The sequence below is a fragment of the Sprattus sprattus genome, assembly GCF_963457725.1.
Source record: "Sprattus sprattus genome assembly, chromosome: 4".
NCBI classification, from domain to species: Eukaryota; Metazoa; Chordata; class Actinopteri; order Clupeiformes; family Clupeidae; genus Sprattus; species Sprattus sprattus.
The window spans coordinates 28993255-29007633 of NC_137923.1; the positions used below are offsets into that span (position 1 = coordinate 28993255).

The window sequence follows — 14379 nt, forward strand, 5'->3', positions numbered from 1 at the left end:
GCCAAAACTGTGTTTACAGTTTAGAAAACATAAAGATGTTTCATTTTCATAATGTGCCATTTTACTGCAGATACTGGTTACTTGAGAACTAATAGACAGAGGCAGAGACAGAGTATAAGACAGAGTGAAGCTTAGAGACTACATGAGGCTACACAACTCTTAGGGGGAGGTGAGAGGTAGTAGGCCTACACATCACGTACTAGCCCTGTCACAGGCAAATCTCTTGCCTTTCCCCTGTTCAATATATACATGTTCATTCAGATTGCTATTGATCTGGAAATGTATTTTACAGAGAATCTAAAAATCCATGTGACAAATAACATGTCATGTAGTTGTACATACAAGTTCCAGAACTGTTACAAATATGTAAGTATCTGTCTTAAACAGGAAGTGACTGCAGCTTTGTGTCCAACATGAGTCAACATGGAGGATCTGCTGGTGGCCACGGAGATGCCAGGTTTGTAGTGTGTGTGTGTGTGTGTGTGAGTGTGTGTGTTTGTCTGTGTGTGTGTGTGTGTGTGTTTTGTTGGTGTTTTTCAAATACTTTTTAACTCATATGAAACCCTCCCCCACAAGAATATGTTACGTGCACATTCATGAAACATAAAGGGGAGGCCACACAGAATTTATGATATAATAATGATAAGTTATTTATTAATAGTAACAGGTGTATATTTATCTATTAATTATAAGCAAGACGTGTGGTGAATGTCAGTGTTGTGAATAGAAACCAAAGATGTAATGTAAAGTCAGTTAAATGGTAATCCAAAACAAACAACGACGATAACCTCAAATTCTAAGACAACGTTCCAAAACCAACGATCCAAAAACCAACGAATATTCCAAATCCAATCTCTAACAAACGACCAACGATAATCAAATGCCGGGAATCCAAAAGCTCTCCCGACTGCTGTCTGGCCAGGGCTTTTGTAGCCCGTCCAATAAATGATGCACCTGTCCTCAATCACCTGCTGTAGAGAAAGAGAGAACAGGCATGCAAATATCACAGGGCCGGGCCTAAACCCGCCAGGGTCGTAACAAATATCATATTCAATTAAATTAAATTACATTTTATGTATATAGCGCCATAACAATACAATTGCCTCTAGGCGCTTTACCTAGCCCAGAGCCCGAACCCCCTTGGTGCATTTACAATGGCAATAGGGGCAAGGAAAAACTCCCTGTTAGGCAGGAAGAAACCTTAAGCGAAACCACGGCACATAAGGGGGGACCCATCTGCTTGAGGTCGGCCAGGTGAAGATAGGAAGGGGGGAAGGGGGAGGGTTGTGTGGCTGAAGTGGAGGGGAAACAACAGGGGTTGTACACAGCCAGCATTTGGTCGATGGACATAGTATATATACAGACATCCGCTGGTAAATACATGATACAGGCAATATCAGTGCCCAATTGGCTGGTGACAGTCGCAACATGCGCCGTATGCTATACCCGGGATCCGTAAAGGCCCTCCTTCACGGTACAACATACGCTGTCTGTAGCCAAGTTTTGTTGATTCGGGGGGTATTGCATGTGTTTAGATATGTTTAGTTATGCTGGCATTTAGCATTTTGTTTGGTTTAGTAGATATTGAGATTTTAGTCGTAAGCTTTGTTAGGGTTGCAGGGTACACAGGCTGGTGACAGTCGCAACACGCGACGTATGCTGTACCCGGGAACCGTCAAGGCCTTCCTACATGGTACACCATACGCTGTCTATAGCACAGTTTTGTTGATTAGGGGGGTATTGCATGTGTTTATATATTTGTAGTTTTGCTGCATTTTGTTTGGTTTGGTATATGTGGAGATTTTAGTCGTAAGCTTTGTTAGGGTTGCAGGGCAGCAGTGCCCATTTGGCTGATGACAGTGGCAACACGCGCCGTATGCTGTACCCGGGATCCGTAAAGGCCTTCCTACACGGTACAACATGCGCTGTCTGTAGCACACATTTTTACTTTTATTAGAAAATGTTTTGTGTTCGGATATGTCTGGGTGGCTGGCACAGCAGGTGATGGGTTTGTCAACGCAATTACTTGTGGCTATAGGATGCACTAAAGAGGAATGTCTTTAGTCTTGATTTGAATATAGGTACGGTGTCTGCATCTCGGATTGAGGCAGGGAGATTGTTCCAGAGGAGGGGGGCTCGGTAGCTAAAGGCTCTGCCTCCTATTGTGGTTTTTGATATTCTTGGAATTACCAGGAGGCCTGCACTCTGGAAGCGGAGCAGCTTTGGAGGGCAATAGGGGACAACTAATTCCTTGAGGTAGTTTGGAGCCAGGTCGTTTAGGGCTTTATATGTTAGCAGGAGTACTTTGAAATCAATTCTACTTTTGACGGGTAGCCAATGCAGAGAGGCGAGTACCGGTGAGATGTGTTCATATTTTTTAGTTCTGGTGAGTGTTCGGGCAGCAGTGCTCTGTATAAATTGGAGGCTCTTTATTGTGTTGATGCTGCATTCGGACAGGAGAGCATTACAGTAATCGAGGCGGGAAGTAATAAATGCGTGGATTAGTTTTTCTGCATCTTGGAGGGATAGGACCTTTCTAATTTTGGCAGATTTGCGTAAATGAAAAAATTATGTCTTTGAGATCTGTTTTATGTGTGAGTCAAGTAGGAGGTCTTGGTTGATAGTTACACCAAGGTTTTTTATGTTAGTGTTGGGTGTTGGGAAGCCATTGAGTGTGGGTAGATGGGTAGATAGTGTAGTTCTCAATTGATCGGGCCTACAAGCATAACCTCAGTTTCATCAGAGTTGAGGAGCAGGAAGTTGTTAGCCATCCAAGATTTTACATCTTGCAGGCAAGCTTCTATTTTTGGTAGATGTACAATTTCATCAGGTTTCATGGATAGGTAGAGTTGGTTGTCATCAGCATAGCGGTAAAAGAAAATGCCATGTTTTCTTATGACAGCACCTAAGGGTAGCATATAAAGGGAAAAGAGCAGTGGTCCAAGGACAGAGACTTGTGGAACACCGTAGCTTACTCTGGTGTGATTTGACGTCTTCTCATGGACATGAACAAATTGATGGCGATCAGAGAGGTAAGATCTAAACCAAGATAGGGCACAGCCTTTGATGCCAACGTGATGTTCAAGTCTCTGTAACAGGATATGATGATCTATAGTGTCGAAAGCGCACTAAGGTCTAAGATAACTAGTATTGAGGTGCACCCATGATCAGATGTGATGAGTAGGTCATTCAGGACTTTGACTAAGGCCGTTTCAGTGCTGTGGTGGGCCCTAAAACCAGATTGGAAGGTTTCTTCGATTTTGTTTTGTTGTAGAAAGGAAGTAAGTTGCTTAGCTACTAGTTTTTTCAAGTATTTTTGACAAGAAAGGGAGGTTAGATATGGGTCTATAGTTCGCTAAATCGGGATCAAGGTTAGGTTTTTTGAAAGATGGTTTTATCGCTGCTATTTTAAATGATGGTGGGATGTATCCTGAAATTAGTGAATTATTCATTACATTGAGTAATGTCTCACTTAATAAGGGAAGTGCATGTTTAAGTAGTTTTGTGGGGATAGGGTCTAGTAGGCACGTTGATGATTTAGTTAAGAGGATCAGGGAGTTTAGTTCAGGGAGGTCAGTGGGTGTTCAAGGAGAGCACCCGGTTGAGGGGGTGTTGCCATAGCGCATTTTGGAAGGGGTGTAGGGTCACAGAGGAGGAGGAGACTATTAATTGTATTATTGAAAAAGGTCATGAAATCATTACCACTAAAGACTATGGGAACAGAATGTTCGATTGTGGTTTTTTGTTAGCCTAGAAATAGTGTTAAATTGGAACTTTGGGTTGTTTTTATTACTATCAATCAATGAAGAATAGTAAGCCGATTTCGCCTCAGAGAGTACTCGTTTATAGCTTAGAAGACTATCCTTCCATGCCAGGAGGAATACCTCAAGTTTGGTGGAGTACCATTTTTTTTCTAGTTTACGCGTGGTTTGTTTAAATGCACGAGTCTGATCAGTGTACCATGGGTTGAGTGAAGCGCATGTATGACTCCTTCAGTTAGTTGGTCGATATAAGGTGGGGGTGTGCGTACGCCATTTACTTTGCCAGCGGTAGGAGCTGAGGCGAGGGCGACGGGTAGTTTTGATATGAATTCAGCTGTAGTCCTGTCGGATAGACAGCGGCTGTAGAAGTGGGTTAATTTCGATGTTGGACGTCCTAATTTCTTAATTTGGAGTTCTAATTTGAATGTAATTAGGTGGTGATCTGAAAGGGTAGTATTTTGGGGTAGAACTATAGGGCGGTCGATTTCTAGGCCATGTGTTAATACAAGGTCAATGGTGTGATTATGGTAGTGAGTTGGTGTGTTTACATGTTGTGAGAACCCGATAGAGTCTATCAGTGATTGGAATGCAATTGTAAGGCTATTATTTACATTATCCATGTGGATATTAAAATCTCCCACTATGAGGAATTTATCAGAATTTACAATCAGGGCAGATAGGAAATCGAAAAATTCTGATAAAAATTCAGTGTAGGGACCTGGTGGTCTATATAGTGTCACAAGAGTGACCGGGTGAGTGGCTTTTGAGTTTGGATGCATAAGATGAAGTACAAGGACATCAAATGATGCAAATTTAAATGTAGGTCTTGGGGGAAAACATAAGTTAGCGAGATAAATTGTAGACACTCCACCTCCACGTCCTGTGCTGCGCGGGATGTGGCAGTTAACATGACTTGGAGGGGTAAATTCATTTAAAGGCACCCAGTGCAACTTTCGAGGCTTAAAAATAAACATTCAATTTCTAGTATTTTTTACACGTAGTAAGTTTCAATAACTCCATACCATTACATATTGACATTCAAGGAGCAAAGATGAGACGTCGTTGTGTGGTGAGAACTGATAGAAAATCGTAAACAACAACAATCGCCGCCATTTTTTTCCCAAATCTTTATTTATTGGTGCCACCAATAAATAAAGCAGGATTCCAGTCAATGGAAAAATGGCCTCTCCCCACCGGCGATTGTTGTTGTTTACAATTTTCTATCAGTTCTCAAATTGCACTGGGTGCCTTTAAGGCTATGAAATCATCTGGTTTTAGCCAGGTTTCAGTTAGGGAGAGCATTTGGATGTTGTTGTCTGTTATCAGCTCATTTATAAGTGCACCTTTTGATGTTAAGGACGGAATGTTAATAAGGCCCAGTTTTAGTATTGTACAAGTTTCATTTTGTGCTGATAAGGTTTGTATCTTTATAAGGTTTTCCTGATTAATACTTCTTCTAGTGTGATTTTCATTGGGTTATGTATTCTGGGTATCGATACCGTTTGTATATGGTTTAATATGGGCAGAGAGTGTACTGGTGCAGCAGAAGTTAGTGTGGGGTAATAGGTCTGCCTTCCAGTTCTAGTTATTGGTTGTCAGTAGTACGTTTTGACTAGGTGGTGCTTTAAGTTTTGAGAAAGGTGGCTAGCACCCTCTTGGGAGGGGTGGATGCTATCCTTCTGTAGTAGCCCAGGCTTCCTCCAAAAAGATGGCCGGTTATTTATAAAATCTATGTTATTGCGTGAGCACCATTCTGCTAGCCAGTTATTAAGTGCCGATAGTCTGCTGTACATTTCCTAGTGGTGTGGTTGCAGAATGAGGACACAACATACTGCATTCAGCTGACCTAGGGGGTCTGATAATGGATAGACTTTGAATCCCTCCACTGGACATGGCTATAAACCACTACACAAGATTATTATACAGAACAGATCGTCCAATCAGATTCAAACGTTCTGGAATGGAATATATTGCTGTAAATATACTCCTAAGTCATAAGGAAGTGACTCTTTAGTAGCCTGTTTTTTTCACCGTAGCGGACAAAGGTGTTTTGAGTTTGCAAAGATGCAACTTCTGAGAGGTTTGAAACCCAGCACTGTTTGTCCACATATGTAGGTAAGTGTGAATATAGTGGGGAGATCAGCTGGTGTTAAGAGAGCATTATGTAAGTTCTTCTGTTGAGGTTTTTTTTTGTAGTATATTGACAGCACAGTTTGTCAACATCTAAACTCATAAAGCACATACTTATTGAACTAAAAGTTTTGTTTGTAAACACTACCATGAAACAAGTACTTACTATTTGGAGACAAACAAGTATGTAAACAGCTGAACTGTAAGTCTTCAGACAAATAAGTTCTTCTGTTAAGATTTGTTGTGTGTAGTATGTTGACAGCGCAGTTTCTCAACATCTAAACTCACACATGTAACATAGCTATTGGCAGGTACCACAAGGTGGTTTAATCGTTTCAAGGAAGGTAGGATCAGGTGAATTAATTGGATTTGTACTTTTGATTGGCAATAGCCAAAGGCTTACGGTTCAGCTGTTTAAGTGTTTCTCGCAAAATAATAAGTACTTGTTTCATGGTAAAGTCTATATACCAAACAGTTAGTTCAATAAGTATGTGCTTGAGTGAGTATAAATGGACTTTGGCACAGCTTAGGACATAGAGAAGGGTGTTTGTGATTAGCTGGAGGTGAATATGAATGATTAACATGATTCTGGGGAGAGAGATGGTGACTGTCTGAGCTGCACATAGGGGGGAATGAGTGGGCTTCTTCTTGATGAGTGAAGACTACCAGTGTAGACCTGTGTTTGTGTCACATGCCACAGGGTAGGACTTCTAAGCATAAGATTGTTTTTGTAAAGTATTTGCTCTTGTTCCATATACGAAAACACTCTGTTGTTCGATCCTCAACCTCAAAACACACAGTATAGTAGCACTTGCACTAGGCAGACTGGAGGAGAAGGCTTAGTCCCACATTGCCATTACAAGGCTACCTTTTCACCTGGTAATCTTACAGTGTGAATGTGTTTAGAGTTAACTGTATCAGAAGTCAAGTTTGTAAATTGCTGAAGTCCTATGGGCAAGGAGAAGTAGGCTACCAGAAAAGAGTATGACATGTTCTCTTTAAAAAGGGTTACTAGGGCAATATCTTTGAGATTTCTGGAGATACCAGTTGATTTGTTCCTGATACATACTGGGTACATTTGGGTTAAATAAGCTTGCACATGCAAAATAATTTTGTTCACATAGCTGCATTTCAGTTCGACATATTGGTAGAATTGTGTTTATAGTAACAAAATCAATAATTTAAAGTGTAGAAATCATGGAAATTCTGTTATTTGTAGTTTGACATAGATGCATTTACTTCCATCGCTGCCCATTTGAAGTGAGTTGATAGAAAGAGTGGAACAGAGTACATCAGAAAAAGGAAGGTGTATTGATTTAAGGAGGGTCTGTTTGATATTTTATTGAAGCTAAACATCTTTATTGCTGTTTTGAATCTACTAAAATATAAATATTATATTATAATATCTTTTTGGATAGAGACTCTAAGCTGTTGTAACAAATTATTTATTGAGCACAATTAGATCATATAATTTCATGTACTACATCTCAAACAGGAAGTGACTGCAGCTCTGCCTCCAACATGAGTCAACAAAGAGGCTCTGCTGGTAGACATGGAGATACAAGGTGAGGAGTGTGTGTGTGTGTGTGTGTGTGTGTGTGTGTGTGTGTGTGTGTGTGTGTGTTTTGATTGTGTGGAACCTGTCGATTTAATTCACTACCATCTGATTTAGATTTTTTTGTAAACAAGACCCGCTGTTTTTTTATCTAATTACACCTAAACATTAACATTCTGCCTCCATTTACTGAAAGACCAACAACCCAGAAAGGGAGATCAAACACTTCTGCACCCAGCTGTGTGTCCATGAAGAGTGATCGGTCAAAGGAGGACTATGTCAACTTCAGAGAGGGACAAAGTCATCCTGATCCTAGGTAAGGAAAGGCCTCCATCTTGAAACAGAGTTAGTCTTTTGTGCATTCTCTTTGACATTAATATATTCCTCAATGTGTGGGGAGGATATACGCTAGACCCATTCCCTGGTGTACTAACTCATTAAGCAATAAGGTACGAGAGGCAGTGCTGTATCGTCAGTCATTATTGCCTTAATTTACTTTAAGACCAACAACCCATCAAGGGAGATCAAACAATTCTGCACCCAGCTGTGTGTCCATGAAGAGTGATCGGTCAAAGGAGGACTATGTCAACTTCAGTGAGGGACAAAGTCATCCTGATCCTAGGTAAGGAAAGGCCTCCATCTTGAAACAGAGTTAGTCTTTTGTGCATTCTATTTGACATTAATATATTCCTCAATGTGTGGAGAGGATATACGCTACTGTACTAACTCATTAAGCAATAAGGTACGAGAGGCAGTGCTGTATCATCAATCATATTGCCTTCATTTACTGAAAGACCAACAACCCACAAAGGAAGATCAAACACTTCTGCACCCAGCTGTGTGTCCATGAAGAGTGATCGGTCAAGGGAGGACTATGTCAACTTCAGTGAGGGACAAAGTCATCCTGATCCCAGGTAAGGACAGGTCTCCATCTGGAAACAGAGTTAGTCTTTTGTGCATTCTCTTTTACATTCATATATTCCTCAATGTGTGGAGATGAAATACGCTAGACCCATTGCCTGATGTACTAATGCATCTCATTTAAATGTCTAGTAGTTTTTTGAAATCTGAGTGTGAAACTGCATTGTTGGACATGAGAGTCTGATTTCCCTGCAAAGATGGGAAAACTCATGGGTACTGGTGTCAGTTACTAGGAAGTGAGGTTTTAACACAGCTTTGTATAAACTGACCCTAAGCCTAGCCCTCCATTGCATACCCAACTTCTCACGATCCTGCTCAGGATCTCCTGATCCTGGTTCATGTGATCCCTTTGTTTGGCCCTGTGTTGTGTTTCTCTTCCTTGTGTTGGTGTTGGTGTTGGTCATGTGCTCCTTTGTTTACTTCCTGTGTTCCATGTGCTTTTGTTGTCCCTTGTTTCACGCCCCTTTCCTTACAGCCTGGGCCCTGTTCGGCGTACAACTGAAGCTAAGGTAATTAATTTAGCTCGCAACTGGAGATTAACTAGCTCGCTAAATGAGAACAGGCCAAGCCGGTCTGGCGACGGGCGCTAATTTATTTTAACCTCAAGTTAATTTATCTCGTCAGCTAAATTGCGCGTGCACGTCCTGCTTTAAAAGGCATGAAAGGTCGATAACCAAAACCAGGATTTTTTGAACGGCATTATAGTCTAAACTCAAAGAAAAAGACTCATTTTTTTCTCCGTTAAGGCGGGATATGACCATGAACGCGTTATGAAGAATTCAAGACCATAATCATGTCAAAGTTCATTAAAGAAACTGTCCATAGGCTGTCTAATTAGTGATATCTTTTCTTGACCCAAACATGTGACTTTGGTACAGCGGGCAGAGCGTAGGGCTTGCATGCAGTAAATCGCCGATTCGATACCCTTCACCTTCGTAAGAATTGTAGTTTTATATCGCTTTGAATAAAACCCTCTGCTAAATGACTAAATGAAAATGTATTAATAAGAAATTCAATAAATTGAAGCAATCCAAATAAATTGTGTTTCTTTCTCTCTTCTTATCATGCACCCACCTTACCATCCACCTCCACCATCCACCATTCACTACCGCACAAACACTAGACACGTTTGCAAAACTAAACGTTTGCAATGATGTAAGTTAAAATAGGTAAAACAACTTTAGCCAATATCTATTTGGGTTATGTGCTCAAATTTCCTGGGATCAAAGAAAACGTTAGTATTCATGTGCAAACTAAAAATCACGTCTCAGGCTGCATTATGAAAGTTATTTCGGGTTTATCAACTGTACCAATGTCTCAACTCTACTTTAGGCTACCACTGTCATATAATTATGAGTGCTTTGTTCTCCGCATCGCCGACATTACAAAAATGAAGGCTACCACTCTCAAGAAAGTGATGACATTCAATGTTTGACAGTGGTGCAATAAATGACTCGAGAAGGTCTTCTAAATTAATTATTCCTTGTCGGGTGGATCGGTAGCGCTCATACAAGAACTCATCATGATGGAAAAATGTATCTTCTTGGCGATCGCAAAGAACTCTTCCTACGCTAATCAAACTATGACTCCTTGTCAATGGGATCCCTCCTTTTGGCGTGGGTGTGGCAAGTTTAGCCAGCTAAACTTTGCTTAGCCTGCCCTGGAGCAGGCTAGGGCTAAGCGATTAATTACCATGGAAATTGAGCAAAAGTTGCTTCAGCGAATCCGCTAAAGCGGTGTTGTCTTTTTTTAGCCTGGAGTTTAGCTCGCTAAACCGCTTAGCGAGTGTCGCCGAATAGTACCCTGGTGTGTCTCATTGTTCCCTGCCCACCTGCGTCTTGTTTTCTTTTTTAGTCTTGGTCTGTCAGTGTTTATGGTTACACGTTGTTCGTGTTTGGTTTCATGCTGTCTCATTGCACCTTTCCTGTTTGTACCTGCTTGTGTCGTGCCATGGGGTTACTCCCCAAAAGAATATAAACCAGATCCACCAATACACAGGCAACACACAGATGGACTAGATTTATCACAAAGGCTATTTCATCAAGCACAAAATAAATACAGGACTGTAAACGGTAGACAGATGTAATAGGGCACCACCGGCAGTTACTCCCCCAACTAACAGGCAAAAGGTAGAGAACCCAATTCTTCCCCTATGTATAAATATAAATGCATATTAATATCATGCAACCCACAGCAAGTTAAGTGACACAACACAGCATCAAATGACACATCACACGATGGAGGTAAAGTACATAAAATCTACGTCAATTCATCAAGGCAATGTCTTAATATTTTTAATTCCGCACCAGAGGGGGCAGGAAAGGCAATTAACCTAAGGTAAGCAGGTGGCAGTAAACTGGCCTTGATGTCCCTCAGCCCAACCCATATAAACAGTGCTGCACAATATAAAATAAGTCTGAACTGGTCGGCGATCTCTACCGACCAGTAATTAAAACAATTAAAATATAGTGCACAAAGAAGCCACTAACCCACTGGCCAATAGCCGATTAGTGTATGCAGTCCATGGGATCCAGACCAGTGACGTCACATTTGTGCAAAGATGGAATCGCGTTGCTGGAGCACCGCGAACACACCCTGGTCGTCGCAGCAGCGCAGTGGCTTGAGGAACCGCCTCAAAGCTACAATGAATGAGGAAGTACACAATACAACTCAGTGCGCGGCTAGGCTATTCCAAGCTGATCAGGTAAACAGCGACAAGGCAGGGATTAAGTAGGCTGGAACTATTAATTCCCTTTTCAAGATGAGTTGAGAGCGTAGCTAGACAAATCATCCGCCGCTTGTCCTCACGCTCCACTTCTCGGTTGTAGCCCTTGACAGATGCCAGTCTCTCAGTCAGCGCTGCACATCACTGAAAACAACACGGAAAATCAGGGCACAATCCGTCACTACACGAGCGGCTATCGAAGCAACAATTGCGGGGAATAACAGTGTGGGCGTTCCTTAACCATCTAGCCCCCAGTTAGTGGTATTTTGATTAATACTTTTTAAAATCTCTGTGAGTTTTTGTCCTACAAACATAAAACTAACACCTACAGCAACCTTGAACCCTTTTCTTTTAAAATATTTACAGTTGGAAACTAAAATATAAATAATCACTCTGTAAGGAGAGTATAATGTATTTATGTATCTATGTATTTATGCTCTGAAAGAAGCAATAGACATATATAGAAGGCAGGGATCTACTATGCTTATAGGGTTTATTTATATTTGACCGAGTCAACCACTTTAAGCTGTTTAGTAAGCTCAAGCTTCGGGGTGTGCCCAGTAGCTTAGTACGCATCCTAGCCTACTGGTATGCAAACCAGAGCATGAGTGTAAGATGGGGGAACATCTTATCTACCCCTTTTAAAGTTGGGAACGGGGTCCGGCAGGGGGTTATATTATCCCCAGCCCTTTTCAATATCTATATGGACGACCTTTCCAGGCAGCTGGGGGAATGCAGTACAGGTTGTATGATAGGTGATTCCCTGGTCAACCACTTTATGTATGCAGACGACCTAGCTATACTATCCCCGAGTACAGGTGGGTTTCAACAGCTGCTGTACTAATTATGGGGTCGATTTTGATGTTAAATATAATGCCAAGAAGAGTGTGGTAATGGTCTGTAGAACTAAGGAGGACATGGATATTAAGTTTCCTGCCTTTCATCTGTCTGGGCAAGCTCTGGGGGTGTCCAATAGTACCAAATACTTAGGGCACATTATCACAGACACATTGGAGGATGATGCTGACATGTTTAGACAGAGGAGATTGCTCTATGTCCAAGCTAACATGTTGGTTAGAAAATTCCACCACTGTACATATGATGTAAAAATTAATTTGTTTAGAGCCTACTGCACCCCTCTCTATACAGCTCCACTCTGGGTGAATTAGAAGAAGGAGAGCTTGCGTAAATTGAAAGTAGCCTATAATGACTGTCTTAGGATACTCCTGAAGAAACCCAGGAGTACTAGAGCCAGTCAGCTGTTCTGTAATGCGGGTCTAACCACCTTCATGGCCTTGCTGAGGAACCTTACTTTTAAGTTTCCCCACCTATCCCCATCCCGTGCTCTGTCATCAATTAGTTCATTAGAGTCAATTGCCATCAGTCAATCATAAGCGAGTCTCTTCTGTCACGTTAGGGCCCATTCACACGGTTGCGTCAGAATGCGTTGATCCGTCAAGAGCGACAGATACCCATTCACTTTGAATGGGGTGTCGTCATCCTTTGCCGAACTGAATTGTGGCTCCGTTCAGTTCGACAAAGGATGACGTCACCCCATTCAAAGTGAATGGGGATCCGTCGCCCTAAATGGATCAACGCATTCCTACACAACCGTGTGAATGGGCCGTAAAAGAGACTCGTCAAGAATAACTCTCACAGTCCAAAAAACATACACCCAGAGCCCCCTGATAAATCATTGTCTGTAAGTGACGGCACTTGCAGAACCATAAACGTACACATATAAAACCATACACATATACATATACAGGGCACTTGGCACTTGTGCATCAGTAAAGATTCCCCCTTGTGTTTCAAAGTCTGTCCACGTGTTGTGCATTTGGGTACAACTCTTCTACAGCAGTGTTACCCGACTACTCATACATTTATTATCAGCATTATTATAATTCCATTGCAGTACAGAACTGTAAACTTCTCTCACAGCAGAATATTTTACAGTTTTGTAACAGCACACAACTCCTAATCACTTTTACCTGGATGAGAGAGAACTGAGGAATCATTCAAATAAGGCAGTGAAATGTTTGTCTCATACTACTCATATTACTTCTGTGCTTAGTGTGGCTGTTTGGTGCTTAAATATTTACTTGCAAATGCTTTGTTGACCAATACTTGCTGTCATTGTATGTCCTTCAGTGTCCAACAGGAAAAACGAACAGTTCATCCATCCTTCAGCAAAGTTTCTAGAAATGAATTGTCTACTGTATTCAAGGTGTGTGTTGCCTGCTGCTTCTGTAAACTAAGTAATGATTTGTATGCGTCAGGATATCTGAAACTGGTTACTCAAGACCATAATCCCACCCCTAATCAACAAAAACATAAGCTAATTCTCTTTCACTCAGTTTTGAATTGAACATGTGGCACCAATGATCAGACATTGAACATTTGTGTGCCTTTTTTAAGGCACTACCCCTCAAAATGCAAGGCATACCATGCTGCTTGAAAGTATGTGAACCCCTTGAGCAGTTAAGAGTTTCCTGTTGTTTTACCATGATTTTTCAACTTTTTCATCACCAATTTTCCATAGATGAAATGTCAGGTTTATGTTTATCAATTGCATGTACTTGTTTAGAGGGAAGCCAAAAAACTACATGAAACAATTAAACACCCAAATATGTTTCACTGAATCTGTTACCTGTTTGACTTTACCAATGCAGCTGGGGGTTCACTTACTTTTGCAGATACACTAATACCATGTTTTATGAAGTTTTTTGGCTACTCACACAATTCCCTCTAAACAAGTACACACAATTGATAAACATAAACCTGACATTTCATCTATGGAAAATTGGTGTTGAATTTTTTTTTAAATCATGGTAAAACAACAGAAAACTCTTAACTGCTCAAGGGGTTCACGTACTTTCAAGCGGCACTGTATTTACCAGTTCCAAAGTAGGACATTGGTTGACATGTTGATGAGTTGCTGGGACGTGACCCCAATGAAAGGCTGGGTACAGTCACATGGTGTCCTGTTATCATTCTTGTTTTCTATACTTTATATACAGCCTGCTATAAATATTGGGTAGATGTGTTCTAATGGAAAATACTTTGAAATGCTTTTTTGGACTGTAAGACATCTTCACAGTACTGTTAGAGCCCACTGCACCATAAATGGCCTAGCATTTACGGCGTATGTTGACTTCTGAAATATTTCAGTTTTCTCCAATGAATTTTTCTTCCTGCAAGCTGTGTTGCATTTTGTTCATTCTAGCAATGAAAATGAAAAAGGCACGTTCTCTGTGTGCTACATTGTGTTTTGGAAAACTGGAAAA

The 14379-nt window shown here is 41.1% G+C and overlaps 1 pseudogene across 1 annotated transcript in view; it reads left to right on the forward strand.

Moving 5' to 3' along the window:
- The first annotated feature begins 7412 nt into the window (after positions 1–7412).
- LOC308363449 (protein NLRC3-like) overlaps positions 7413–14379 on the forward strand; it is a 23138-nt pseudogene continuing 16171 nt past the window's right edge. Inside the window, exons 1-5 of the transcript in view lie at positions 7413–7456; positions 7643–7762; positions 7949–8068; positions 8241–8360; positions 13244–13319. The product of the transcript in view is annotated as a protein NLRC3-like (transcript). The remainder of the gene's footprint in view (positions 7457–7642; positions 7763–7948; positions 8069–8240; positions 8361–13243; positions 13320–14379) is intronic.